Source organism: Lissotriton helveticus, chromosome 7 (genome assembly GCF_964261635.1).
Source record: "Lissotriton helveticus chromosome 7, aLisHel1.1, whole genome shotgun sequence".
Taxonomy (NCBI): Eukaryota; Metazoa; Chordata; class Amphibia; order Caudata; family Salamandridae; genus Lissotriton; species Lissotriton helveticus.
The window spans coordinates 42,135,463-42,151,219 of record NC_136068.1 but is presented as its reverse complement, the minus strand read 5'-3'; positions in this window follow the sequence as shown (position 1 = coordinate 42,151,219).

Here is a 15,757-nt window from a genome sequence, read left to right as displayed (position 1 = left end):
AACGGTTTCAATGTTATTCCCGATTCATTGGTGGCAAAAGCGAGGGAATGGAAACTATAACCCGTACATAAGAGCTCTCCCCTGTGACTCCTTTCGCAAGTTCAGTCACAAGAGTCTACTGGGGCACAGTCCCGATCGCAGTGTGTCCCCCAGTGCCCACAAATGCCCAGTTCATGGCTTACATGCTCTGGCGGCATGGAACCACTCTGTGGTGCTGTGAAGTCCTGCTACAGATCAGCAAAGTCAGTCTGTGTGGGGTCATAATCAGGCACAGGCTCTTTCCCCTGAGCCACGATACAGGCTGTTAATAGTGATCGGGGTTGTTCCCGCTCTGGTCATCACACAATAAGTCACACACCCCTTGTCGGAGGGGGCCTTTGATATCCTTGCTCAGAGGGGGCTACGCGATGTTCTTTGATCATTGGTCTTCCTTCGGTGTTGTTTGCAGTATGCAGGCCGAACCTGCCTTGGTCACAACAGCAGTTTATCGTCCCGGCTACTGCCCAAATTCTTGGCCTCAAGCATCTTCGGTGACTCCTCCTGGCATATGGGATAGCTGCCGTAGCACTCTTACTTCCGATCCTGCTGACCTGGTGTTGATGTTCACGTGTTACATGGAGCCACGGAGCACAAGGTCGTGCAGGCCTTGTGAACATCCACACAACACGTTGTGGTATATAAATAAATAATACCGGATCTAGGTTTTACTGGACATAGCAATAACAGATAGCTCAATAAATAAGAGTCAAGATTCGAGGTAGTAGGAGTTTGCAGGTTTAATACAGCATAAAGGACAGGAACAGGACAACCTGCACGGGAACAGGATGGCAGCGCTGCCGGGAGCAGGATCAGAATCGGCGTAACATTTAATAACAGTGCACAAATATATATACTAAAACAGTTACATTACAATGAATTACAGTAGGCGGAGCAGTGGGTGTGGTCAATAGCAGTCGCGAAAGATAAGGGTGAAAATGGGTGTAACAGGGGCGTATACATAGACATGTGATGTAAACGTAACAGAATATGTCATAAATGGGGCGGAAACATGGAGGGGGCTACCTAAGGAGCCGGGACCTCTAACCTAATGGTGCGCGCAAACTGACAATGACGTGTTACTAGGAGAAGCTGGGGGCTATGAACTCTGTGCTAGGAGCAGAGACTGAAGTCTGGAGAGTCAGGGCGACATGTACCTAAACAGTATCTAGTATCTGATGTTTAGAGAACATGTTGATATAAACTAAGAGTCAGGAGGGGAGAGGCTAACGGACTCTAAGACTGGAGCCTGCATTATTCTACATGTAGTGCGTGATGAAGAATATTAAATGACCATTAAATGCAGTATTTCTCTTACATGGAGACGTAAAGGCTAGACAATGACGGAAACTATTGATGCGATTCAGTAGCTTAGGAATGCAGAGAAGGAGGGCTGGACTGATAACTAGGATCATAACATACCCTTGGCAGACTCGTAGGCAGAGCCAGGCTGAGCCGGGCACTGTGAGGCAGGAAGTAAGTGAAGGGTCGAGGATACAGGTGGGGGCTGTATCGCTCCTCAGCGAGGACTCAGAAGACAGGAGCTGAATCTGGTGTCCGGGCCCTTTTGAGGCCTAGAAACGGGAACTTTACAATGAAATAACGTGCACACTGAGAAACGTGGCAACGTAACTTTACATAGGCCTGATACTCGTAGCTTTCACGAGAACTGGAAACTGGCATACTAGTGATGGACACAACTGTAATTGCGTCTTTAATCAAACATGGGGGATACATATGCATATTTAATCATGCACACATAACATAAGATGGAGGACACGTAGGGACACAGAACATGGCAAAATTTACTTTTCCACCTTCCCTCCTTGTCACTACGTTTCCATCAGGAAACATCAATATTCATGATACCATCTATCATTTCATACAGTATCATTTGCTCGTCTCGAGTTTTCTTGGAACTGGATTTAGGACGGGACTTGGGACTAGGAATACAAGATGTAGCACAAATGCCGCAAATCGCAGGGCCACATTGTAAACAGAGGCAGCAACTGAATATGATCGCTACTGCAATACCCAGAAATGACAATACTTTCCATCCCCAGGCGGAAATTATATTCCAGAACCAACCGGACCATGTCCAGGTGCCTGGATCTTGGTGTAACATATGGGCAATTTTATGGAGTCTGGTAATAGCTGAATAAACAGACGGCGCGTTATTAGGAATGAAAATGCAGCAACTAGATCCGATGACTCTACATGCCCCGCCCCTATCGGCCAGTATGACGTCAAGGACGAGACGATTCTGGAGCACGACAATTCTCATAAAGGATTGTTCTTCGGTTAAGTTACCTAGAGCAGAAGTAGTCTCAATCACTACTGCTTCAAGTGTTCTGGTTAATCTACGTATCAGTTTACTATTCACGACAGTACCTAAGTAGGGGAAGACACCTTTATTGATATCTATGTATTGTTCTAGAGCAGTTTCAGTATAATCGACAATCGGGAAATTTCTCTTGTGTCTAGTATGTACTAGGTGGGAATTCCTATGATAGTCAGGTGGGGCTAGGAAAACTGGTGGCAGTAGGAAGGCAATGTAACATGTACCCTCCCAATCGAGGGGCAGACGAACATATGCGGTCTGACCACAAACAAAATAAGAATGACGTGAAGCTTTGAAAATAGATTTCCTACTGTCACTATACTTGACAATAGTAGTACAATCACTATGGCCTACATGTACGGAACCATTATTTCGGACACATAATTCACCTTTGACTGGTAGTACTGAAATAGCAGGTAAGTCTGGAGTAGAATCAGACTGAACATTCAGGACCATAAAATTCGAAGAATAATTACCCAAATTATAAACTTCATTTTCTAGATCTAACCCTGTTCTGTGGGGAAGACCTTGCTTGTCTGGGAAACATGTACTGTTCAGAAAAGACATATCTGTTGAGGATGACGTTAACGTGGACCATGCTCCACACGAACCATTATGTGAAAATGGATAAGGAAAGAGTGGCAGAACTCCCTTCGGTGTCTGAAAAGGGGGGAGTCGACCACACACCCAACAATTTGTGGCATTGTTGGTCTGGTGTGAATAATGTAACATGCGGATAAAAGAGTTATTACGCATAGCAAGACGATATGAGAGTTCATGAGGAGGCAGATCACTAAACGTGTGCTCTACTGTAACATTAGCAGACTTATTTACATGAGAAACTGGAAAACACAAATAAAATGCATAACTGGTGCAGGAAATCATAATGCTAAAATATAGCAGAAAACATAAAATAATAGTGCAACTTCTAGAGTTCTCACTAACTCTCTCTCTGTGGGGGTCTATTATATACATGTCAGAAACCGGTCTAACCGTTTCACCTAGGGGAGGACTTAGACAATCAAACTGGCTGACTTATTTTACTAGACCTTAGTTTAAGCTTATACTCCTGTTGCGGAGTTTTCTCTAACAGGGAAGGGTTCGTAGCAATGTCTTTTGCGGGACAGTCCTTAAGAATAGTACTTTGGCAGTCTTTAAGATCCTCGGAAATGTTCTTTGAAACAGGTTTCAATCCAAAAAATCTTTTCACATGTGACAAATGGACCCAGCCCTTCCTGCCTTCCAGCTTGACGGCAGTACGGGTGGCCAGGAGGACCTGTCGGGGTTCCTTCCAGCGAGGCTCCAGCGGACTTGAACGATCAAAATTCCTGACCAGAACCATGGATCCGGGAACGATTTCATGCGGTGCCACCTCGGTATTGTCTGGAAATGCGGCAGCAACCTGTGAACGACAAGAGTTGAGGGCAGACATCAAGGAAGCTAGGTAATCTGTCAGCATATTACTTGAAACATCGGTAATACTTCGGGGTCTAGGTGTACCCCACATGTTAGGGGGGCGGCCGAATAAGACCTCATAAGGGGACAGACCTGATCTGGAATGTGCGACCATGCGCATATAAAATAAGGCAACTGGCAGAGCTACTAGCCAGTCCACACCCTTCTCTTTACATATTTTTGCAATTCGGATTTTCAGGGTCTGATTATGTCTCTCTACGAGACCGGCTGCTTCTGGATGGCGTACACAATGGAACTTCCACTGGTACCCTAACAAAAGGGAAATATGTTTCATGAGCTCAGATGAGAATGGCTGGCCGTTGTCTGAATACACGACCCTAGGGAGTCCGTAGCGGGGGAAGAATTCACGAACCAACTGCTTGGCAGTGGTCGCGGCTGTGTAATCTGGGACTGGATATGCCTCTGTCCACCTGGACAAGGCGCATACCACTACAAGGACATACTTGAAACCTCGACATCGCTCCATCTGAATATAATCCATCTGGAGGACTTCAAAAGGGTGGTCAGGGGGCTGGAATCCACCTTGTTCCACCGGAACACTTTTACCTGGATTAAACTGACAACATATCATACAGGTACGGACTTTCTGCTTGGCTGCAGCTCGTAAATGCTTGTTGAACCAAATGTTCTGGATACTGTCTAACATAGCTTTTTCTCCTAAATGTGCTGGACTATGTGCGGTATTGATAATGACTTGAACCATAGAATCGGGGAGAAACCATGTGGCTTTACCCTTCGTTACCCATCCCTGATCTGTCTGGACCCCTCCTTGTTCGGACCATTTCTTGATTTCCTCGGGAGTAGCATGTAACTGGATATCTATGACATCTTGAGTAGGGTCCTTAACTGTCATACAGGTAGTTGGATCTGGAGTGTATGTCGGTGTCTTATTAACTGGAATGTCTGGTGTCTGTGCTGTAAGCTTGGCTGTGCGATCTGCTAGATCATTACCTTGAGAAATAGTGTCAGTAACTTTCGTATGTGCTTTGCATTTCATGATAGCAATAGATGTCGGTAAGTGTATGGCATCTAACAGAGCTTGAATAAGGAGACCATGCTGAATCTTGGTTCCATGAGAAGTCATGAAACCTCTCTCCTGCCAGAGCACACCGAAGTCGTGTACGACTCCGAATGCATAACGTGAATCTGTGTAAACATTAACTTTCAGGTTTTTAGCGTGTATGCAGGCTTGAGTCAGAGCAACTAGCTCTGCTGCTTGAGCAGACAGGGTGTCAATACGGTGTGTTTCAATAACTTCAGTGTCAGTAGTCACTGCATACGCGGCTACTAGTTCTCCTGTACTTGTTCTCATACATGAACCATCCACATAAAGTGTCAGGTCGGGATCTGGTAATGGAATATCTGTCAGATCTTGTCTTGGCTTAGTCATAATGTTAACTACTTCCACACAGTCGTGTGTGGCAGGATTTGAATTAACCGACGGTAACAGTGTGGCAGGATTTAAAACGTTGCAGCGTCTGATTTCTATGTGTGGCTGGAACAGTGTCAATTCATAACCTGTTAAACGTGCAATTGTCAAGTGCTGAGTCTGTGTTCGGTTTAAAAGAACTTCCACGGAGTGTGGGACTTGTACTGTCAAGGAATGTCCTAATACTATGGAATCACTTTGTCTGATAGCTAGTGCTGTGGCTGCAACTGACTTGAGGCACGCAGGCAGAGCCTGGGCTACAGGATCTAATGTGCTCGAAAAATAAGCACAGGGCTTGTATTGTCCTGCTTGATCTTGTGTAAGAACAGATAATGCTGTACCTTCGCGTTCAGTGACAAAAAGTGTAAAAGGCTTACTGTAGTTCGGTGTAGCTAGAACTGGAGCTTGGCATAGAGCTTTCTTTAATTCATTGAAACTAAGTGTATGTTCAGATGTCCAAGGGAGGACAGTCGATACGGCTGCCTCCTGTGTCGTTAACTGTATCAGTGGTTTAGCTAGAAATGCATACTGAGGAATCCATTGTCTGCAGTAAGAAGTGAGGCCAATAAAAGCACGTACCTCCTTCTGGGTCTTGGGCTGAGGAAGACTCGCTATTAACTGGATACGGTCGGGTGTCAACTGCCTACCCCTCTTGGACAGTAAGTGGCCTAAATAGATCACTTGCTGGACACAGAATTGAAGCTTAGAAGGGGACACCTTGTGCCCCATCTCGGCAAGGAAATACAAGACTGTAAGGGATGCTCGCTCGCAAGCACGTTCAGAACGGGCTGTGATCAGTAGATCATCGACATACTGGAGCAGGGCAGTGTCAGTTGGCATGTGAATATTGTCTAGTTGTCTCTTAAGTGCTTGACTGTAAATACTTGGACTTTCTGTGAAACCTTGAGGAGCGCGTGTGAACATATAGCTCCTTCCATTTAAACAAAATCCGAAAAGGAACTGGCTGTCTGGATGAATGGGGACACTGAAGAACGCGTTCTTGAGGTCTATGACTGTAAAAAATGAGGCTTCAGAATCAATGGCTGTCAATAGGGAAGAGATATCTGGGACAACTGGGTACTGGGGAATAATACATTTATTAAGCTCTCGGAGATCAATCACTAATCGATATACTGGGGGTGCATTTGGATCAGTACGTTTCATGACTGGAATGATCGGAGAATTACATACATTGGAGTCAGTTTCTACAACTACTCCATGAGCCATGAGCTCGTCAATAATTTTGGATAAGGCTGCTACAGCCTCAGGTGGCAATTTGTACTGTCTGATTCGTGGTAAAACAACACCTTGCTTCAGAGTCACACGATGGGGTGTGATATGCATGAAGCCAACATCAGTTGGACCTTGTCCCCATAGATGCTGCAGAACATTGGACAATCTCGGATCAAAATCTCGTAATACATAGTGACCCTTGAAGTCACGTAGGAACAATCGTATTCCCTCTGGGGAGCAGCAAATAACTGCGCCTAACTCTTTCAGTGTTTTAATGCCTAATAAATTTTCTGGACATGACTTCGTAAGTAACAGATCAGTAGTACGGGACAATGGACCTACTTCTAGAGTAACTGGCTTAGATATCTCGTTTACAATAGGCTTTCCTGAAAATCCAAGGGAAACATTTCTTGAGCCTGAGAGCGGAGCCCCTGGAACTTCGGCGTGACTGATGGTGGTCCTACTTGCCCCTGTATCAATCAAAAACTTTCTGTCTTTCCCTAATACTTGACTATGAACATAGGGACCCTCTTGATCTACAGGTATCTCGATGAGAGGCAAGCCTACCTCCCTCTCTAGGCTGTTTCATGAATATGGCTGATACTCTGGATACTCGGACTGTGCATACTGGTACATCTGCTGTGTAACATGCTGTGTTGCAGCAATAGGCTGCGGTGCTGGAACTGTCTGTTGTGCCTTCTGTGGCTGAGAAGTCTGTGAAACTTGTTCTTGTCTGGGCGGACGTGGTCTTTCTTTAGTTTTACCGGTAGCTATATTGTGTTTCAGAACTGCACACTCGTTTATAAAATGACCTGGCTGTTTACAATAATTGCAGGTCCCTTTAATGGGAGCTGCAGGATGACTGGCTTGATTCGGACCCCTCTTCTGACTGTCTTGAGGAACAGATTGTGCAACTAGTACTTTCATTTTCGTGTCTTTCATACGTTTCCTTTCGTGATCTTGTTCTTCTCTGATTCTATTCTGGTGGTATTGGAGCATCTGTAACATCTGGGACGGGGTATTAGCTTGCCAGGTACTTTCGACTTTCAAAACTCGATTCTTAACTTGTGGACTTGAATTCTCGACTAATTTAGTAACAAAAAGATGAGGGTATGACTCGCTACTTGTCTTGAGGCCACTGTTTATACTAAAACATTTCTCGAATCTAGAATAAAAATCACTAGTGTCTTCGTCTTGTTTCTGTTTACAGGCTGAGATTGCATCCCAGTCTTCCTTTTTAGTGGCTAATAATCTTGGCAAAACTTGTATTAACAGTTCTGGTAATTCTTTACATTTCTCTCCTAGACCGGTACCTGGTACTCGTATCTTATCTTCAGCTTCTAGAACTGCCCAATCGATCTTTTTCTCTCCCACCTCCCAATCTTTTTCCTTGAGTTTCTCGTATACCCCTGCGGGCAACAGGACTTTTAACATTTTAATTATATCTGGATACGTGTATTCTCCCATACGGAGCATGTCTTTTAATTCTCGGTGGAACCCTGCTGGATCTTTGTCATGACAGGGAATTAATTTCTTCATCTCTAAGAGTTCTATCTTTGTAATCGGAGTGTAAACAAACACTCGTTGCATTTCACCATCTGTTGTCCTAACTGGGTGTACTTCTCGTAACGGATTCTGTCTGTCTATGTAAAACGGTTTACTTTCTGGAGGTGAGACATGAACAAAATGCGGGTTCAAAAACATACTATATTTGTGGCGCTGTTCTAGAATGACACTAATTAAATCGGTACCTAAACCTTTCCATCTATACTGGAGTAACTCGTTCAGGACATCGTGTAACGGACCTGGATCAGAATGTTGACCCTCATACAATGTAATGAGGTGCTGGATCATATACATACCCACCAGTCGCTGCTCGGCTGGGGGCAATTTCAGGAACATTTGTGCCACTATTTCGTCTGGAAAAGTGGTAGAATCAGTAATCCATCGGACTGCTGATCGGGCTAGTTCTTGTTCATGCATAGTACTTAATTCACTGTAACCGATTCGTGATTTCAGAATGTGATCGGTAGCTTGAAATACTTGTTCCAGAGAACCTTGTTCTGGTGCTGGATGATGTAAAACTGACTTGTGTTCTAGGCGCAAATGGCGATCTGGAAATCTAGATTTTCCTACATACGCTATTCTAGTGGGATTCTCGTCCTCTACCTCTTCAGTAGAGTCATTTTCTTTCTCGCTTACTTGTGCTGCTTTACGTTGTTCGTGTAACTTTAGTATTTCCTTACGAATTTTCTTGTACATACTCTCTATACTACTGATAGTCTTGTGTTTACCCTCGGCTATATTATCACTCCACCTTGTCAGGATTTTCATTTCGGCCGGATCTTTAGTCGGGTAATCTTGTTCTCTTATTAGACAATTAATCAGAAACTTTAATATCATGAGCTGGATCTCAGCTTTCCTTTGAGACATGGCTTCGCCAATACTTTCTGGATCATCCCCTGTACGGATGAAACGATATATTCGGTCTAGATCTCCTTTCATATCTGGTAGGGTGTCTAAATACCCGGTCACCCGTCTTACACGGATGGAATATATTACTGTACTATCATCACCTGCAACTGGATCATAGCGGCATTCAGTGAGAGCTCGTCGGATTTCTGCAACGGACTTAAATTTGGGCGTACGCTGTAACGCACATTCATGTAACTCGGCCAACGTTCTACGTTGGTGCGGTGGCGGGGTACCAGGAGGACCTCCTCCTGCGGCCCCTAAACTGGAATCATCGACTGATACTCTTCGTGCTGGCAGAGTGGGAAATTGTAATGTAGGCTGGACCGGGGGTACCGTAGCGGGTACTCCGGTGACTGGTGGAACAGGATTCGCATATTCTGGGACTGTGTCGTCCAAATAGGACGAGATGAAAATATCAGCTGCGGTCGGTTTGTGACGTAGCTTAGTCGGAACTAGTGGTGGCGGAAAATTACTGGATGCCTCCGGGGTTGCTTTTGGCAAGCCCTCGGCAAGAAGAGGATACATACCCTTGATGAGGGCATGCCTCTGTCTGTCTGACTGTTCTGTTTTAACTCGTTCACCTATCTCGATTAGTTCCCTTTCCTGGGCTCGTTCCAAGGATTCTCTACTCAGTTCTGACTTTCTGATTTCTTTTTCGGTTCTTTTATGAGATTCTTTGCGCCATAACTCGATGGCATCCTTCTGTGACTGTCTGGCTTTCTTTTTCCATAATGCTTCTTCTACTCTCATGATGCACTCGGCATCCCACGTACCTGATACGGGCCATCTATACTTTTCTTCTAACTGTTTGGTATACTCTACCCATAAGTCTAGATATAATATGGCACTTATGCCATGCTTCTGATACATAAAATGACCTGGACTGTCCCTAGGCGGGACAGGAACTGCTGCTTCTAGCAGACCTTTTCTAGTTTTTAACTGACGTAATTTCGAGAATAAGGGCATGATTGAACTGTAATCTAGACACAATACAATACACAATGAACACGATAATTACTTCACATTCATACCACGACATTAAAATACATGAAGAATATTTAAAATAACAATTCGAACAGAATACTACCTGGAATACTGAAAACAGAATACATGAATTTTCTCGAGAACAGAACTGACTAGAACAGAAACTAGATGCACTGCTGAAACAGTACGAAACTTACCGGTCTCATAAAGAGACACGTCAGGACCCGCATCCACCGAAGTGGACACTTCGTTTTGGGTCTGTGTACCACCAACCCACGGACCAGAGTCAATTAGATTGACCCTGTCTAGATACTACCCCAGCAATGGTACTCACCGGGCAGCAAGAACGGAAGGCCTCGGACTGGACTGGACTGCTTCGACGCCGGACGGATGAACTTTGAACTTCTGTTACGGGTGGGCCTCCGGATACCTCGGACCTTGGACTCTCGGCTTGGGCTCTGGTCGGGACTCGCCGCGTTCCTCCACCGCCTCGTCTGGATGCTGGACCGCCACCTCCGTCTCCTCCGTGGGCCTGAGGGATACTTGAAGCAGAAATATCTGCACGTGCACGGTATGGTTCCGTCACGGCTGCAGAGGGTCAGGGGGCCGGCGTGGCTTCACCGGCGCGTGGGGAAAGGGCAAGTCCCTATTCGGGCGCCATTATGTGGTATATAAATAAATAATACCGGATCTAGGTTTTACTGGACATAGCAATAACAGATAGCTCAATAAATAAGAGTCAAGATTCGAGGTAGTAGGAGTTTGCAGGTTTAATACAGCATAAAGGACAGGAACAGGACAACCTGCACGGGAACAGGATGGCAGCGCTGCCGGGGGCAGGATCAGAATCGGCGTAACATTTAATAACAGTGCACAAATATATATACTAAAACAGTTACATTACAATGAATTACAGTAGGCGGAGCAGTGGGTGTGGTCAATAGCAGTCGCGAAAGATAAGGGTGAAAATGGGTGTAACAGGGGCGTATACATAGACATGTGATGTAAACGTAACAGAATATGTCATAAATGGGGCGGAAACATGGAGGGGGCTACCTAAGGAGCCGGGACCTCTAACCTAATGGTGCGCGCAAACTGACAATGACGTGTTACTAGGAGAAGCTGGGGGCTATGAACTCTGTGCTAGGAGCAGAGACTGAAGTCTGGAGAGTCAGGGCGACATGTACCTAAACAGTATCTAGTATCTGATGTTTAGAGAACATGTTGATATAAACTAAGAGTCAGGAGGGGAGAGGCTAACGGACTCTAAGACTGGAGCCTGCATTATTCTACATGTAGTGCGTGATGAAGAATATTAAATGACCATTAAATGCAGTATTTCTCTTACATGGAGACGTAAAGGCTAGACAATGACGGAAACTATTGATGCGATTCAGTAGCTTAGGAATGCAGAGAAGGAGGGCTGGACTGATAACTAGGATCATAACATACCCTTGGCAGACTCGTAGGCAGAGCCAGGCTGAGCCGGGCACTGTGAGGCAGGAAGTAAGTGAAGGGTCGAGGATACAGGTGGGGGCTGTATCGCTCCTCAGCGAGGACTCAGAAGACAGGAGCTGAATCTGGTGTCCGGGCCCTTTTGAGGCCTAGAAACGGGAACTTTACAATGAAATAACGTGCACACTGAGAAACGTGGCAACGTAACTTTACATAGGCCTGATACTCGTAGCTTTCACGAGAACTGGAAACTGGCATACTAGTGATGGACACAACTGTAATTGCGTCTTTAATCAAACATGGGGGATACATATGCATATTTAATCATGCACACATAACATAAGATGGAGGACACGTAGGGACACAGAACATGGCAAAATTTACTTTTCCACAACGTGCTCCTCGGCTCAGTCCACAATGGCCCCTCCTGGTACAGGAGGGCTGCCCAACCAATCCAGCAAGTGGGTTACGGCCCAATTGGTGCAAGAATGGAGTCCTCACACCTCGCAGAGGGAGTCCTCATGATAGGGACCCCCCTGGACCTTGCTCCTTCAGCTGTTATCCTCTTCCTCACATGGCACACTGGTCTTGGCAAGCAGGCGCTGGTGCTCCAGGCTCCATGGCAGGTGTTCTTGGTTTCCCTGGGCGATGTCTCTCACCCAGCAGGGAGACTAGCAGGCCTGGCCCCCAGTCTTGGTCACAGGCAGACGTCTTGCAGAGCTTCCTCCCCTCACACAGCCCATCTGGCTGCTTGGCTGACGACAAAGTTTAAGGTCACAAACTCCCCTATTTATAGTCCTTTTCTAGATACAAAATGTAATGTTGTGTCTGAGTCTTTGAAGTTTTATGTTGAGGTTCTGCTTCTTTGAAATGGACATATTTGCCCTTTCTTCTTCCACCTCAAGGATTTCTCTCACAACAGATCGGGCTCCGAAGCTGATTAATCCACAACAAGATTTATGGGAGTGACCAGAGTTCACACCTGGATGTCAGCCACAGTGACGTGTGCAACAAAAGGTGACATCTTGTTCTCCCAGCCCTACTCTTTATGATTACCTTATCAGCCACATCTCTCTTTTCCGGAGACGTGTCCAGGCCCCTTCCTTGTGATCTATCAATTAATCAAAAACCCCTTTGAAATGCACAGAGAGAGCTCGGCTCTCCCACCCTCCAGTGTATGACCCTCCCAGCTCACAGGAATGCAGTAATACTAACATCTTTCTGGGGGAACCCACTACTCCTCATGTTTTCCAGCAGGCAGGTCTGGGCTTCCCAAAATGAAACCCAACATCTTCCATGGAATGTATCATTGCAGGCACACAGGGCCAGCTTTAGGGCGGTGTGACCGTGCGGCTTCACTAGGCACTGGCCTGGAGGGTGGCACTGACCTCAGGGAGGCGTTCTCTGTTCAGCAATAATATACAATTTAACCCCTTGCATGCTGATGACGGAACCGCTCCGTCATCAGCTGCGGGTGCGCTGTGCTGATGACGGAGCGGTTCCGTCATGGCCTGCCCCGCTCGATAGAACGCTCATGCGCGGCGCGAATTCCGCGCCTGCGCTGAGGGTTCTATTGAGCGGGGCGGGCCATGACGGAACCGCTCCGTCACCAGCATAGCTCAAACGACGCTGGTGACGGAGCGGTTCCGTCACCAGCATGCGGCCGCCGTGCGTCCGCCCCGCCCCCTTAGCACTGCGGCGGAATAGCCGCCGCAGTGAAGGGGTTAAAAGCACCTGCTGCAGAGGTACTTGTGTGTCCAGCTTTCAGGCAGCAATAAAAATGTCATGAAAACTTGGGTGATTAACTTCCTGCTAGACAGAGATCAGAGTTTTTCTACTGGCATAAAGAAGCACGGATGGTTAATATGCCTGCTGCAGAGAACAGATCTGTATTTTATGTGCATGGCTGAGTAGATTAGTAAATCAGTTTTTTACCAATGCATTAAAGCAAATGAAATGTATTGGAAAGAATGTCTATGGAGAGATGTGGGCACTTTTCCCGGGTGGTAGTGAGGGAATCCCTGGGAGGAGGTCATATGGGGGGGGGGGGGCGCTGAAATAGATTGCTGCAGCAGGCACCACCAGTGTTAAAGTCGACCCTGCAGGCACACTTGCAGTCAGTGTGCAACCACAGCAGACTTACTTCACAGCACCGTCAACCCAATGTTTCATGCCACCACAAGCATAACGACATGCATCAAATGCATTCAGTCTGTGCACATGGTTCAGTGCTGGAGCCTTTCTGTATTGTAGCAGAGTTTAAATTAAAAAAAACACACTGCCAGCAAACACATATGTACCATTGGGCTTATTTACAAGGCCTTTGCGCCACTTTTGCGTCACTTTTCCCATGTTAAAAATGACGCAAAAGTGGCGCAAGGGCCTTGTAAATCTGCCCCGATGTGTGCACTGTACCACACTTCATCCCTTGTGTAGTGTACTTCTTGCAAGCCCCATGTGCTCAGCACATGTTTCCATCATGAACGCTTTTCTACATCTACCTAATGTAGGCCAGAGGTGAGTTAAACACACAGCAGCAGAACTTGAAAAGGGGAGTGAGCCTGAAGGCCGCACGCCGACGACAAAGAGTAAAAAGATCCTGCTCACTACTACTGATCACTACACGGTATGCTGCCACCACCGCGCTTGTGCTGCTTAACTCCCGCTGAAGGAAGGAGCCTTGCACAACTATGAGGGCAGAGCTTTGGGTGCCCCTCCCAGGAGACAAAGACTGCAATCCATGAGACAGGCCTCTCTCATGACACACATGCTTGATCCATGTTAGACTATGCCAAAAAAATCAACATTAGGGATCCAGACAACAGTAGGGTTGGGCACTCAGGGCACGGTTATATGTCTCTTACATTCCATCCCAACAAAGGCCAATGCTGAAAGCTGCTTAAACCAAAACAGCTTTATCAGTTAAATATGTAGGTGGACCAAATATTTTATTTGCAGTTATTTGTCATATGTAGGTGAAAGGCCAAAACAATATGGTCAAGGATATTTAGCTCTTCTCAACCACACTTGAGACCTGCTCCCGACCCAGTGACCCGGTGTCCAGAGCTTCCTGCTTCTACTACCAAGATCAGTTTCTATCAGTGGTCGAAGTGCATTGAAAATATTATGGGAACTGTGCGCAAAAGGAGCTGGGTGAGTGAGCATAGGGGTGGAGCCAAAGGCGTGAATAAAAAACGAAATGTTCTGTAACTTTTGTCAGCCTTTCACCTTCAGGTAACTACTTATAAAATAAGCATGGTTTAAATGAAAAATAAATCAACTTAACCTAATCAATGGGCAATGCACTATCAAACTTTATCGAACCCCTATTAGTTAACGCACAGTAGAGGTCTGTGTCTGTAACCAGAGAGCCACAGAAATTGAATCCTGGTTGGTGCTGTGGAGAATAGTGTCTTGTGTATTTAGTGCCACGAGGCCCAAGATTGAGACAGACAGCACTATGAACCTGTGAGTCATTATTTTAAACTTGCATTATGCACGGTAGAAGATAGGCTGACACAAAATGAGCAAAATGTTTTAAGATAAAAAAGATCTTCCAAAATATAGCTTTTTAGAAATACCCAGACTGTACATAGTACATTTTTTAAAATAACTTTTCTGCATATTGGCCAGTTTACACACTCACATTTCTTTCAGACAAGCAGGCACATTACCTGTCAGCCCCTCCCTCAGTTTCCCTGTAAAGGTGCCTCCCTGCCTTACACTTCAGCATAAGCTTTCCAACTGGCCAAATGAACTGTCCCAGGGCGATTGTCTTTTCTCAAAAACAGGGGAACCGTTTTTCTCAAATTAATAAAAAAAGAGCATGGGCGCGTCGTACCCCTCACAACGCGCCGACTTCAACCACTGGGTTCCATACTTTTAATTTTCTTTTTGACTTTTCGACGCAGTGGGGCGAGGTATGGATGAAAACTTCTTGGCTGCGAGAGGAAGAGCGCGGAGAAGCTGAAATTCGTGGCCTCGCAGCGCCCTCAAGTGTTCTTATGACGCACTGCAGTTAAGAAATCACACACCTGAGACTGGGAATGACAGTGTAAACGTGCTGTTCACCGCACATGCGCAGTGACGTCCAGCTCTAACCAAGCCACTGAGCACTTTATACCACACACACATTGCACAGAGCCAATCATATGTGTGTAAATTAGTGTATAGGAAATGTTACATCAGACAGGACTACAAGGTGTAGTGTAGGAGTAGTTTTCAACAGAAGGGAGGGTGATCAATCGATCAGCGGGGCATTCTTTACCACTTAGCCAAGTGGAAGGTCCAGTGTCAGCCAATGCCCCCAAGAAGTCAATGAAAACAAA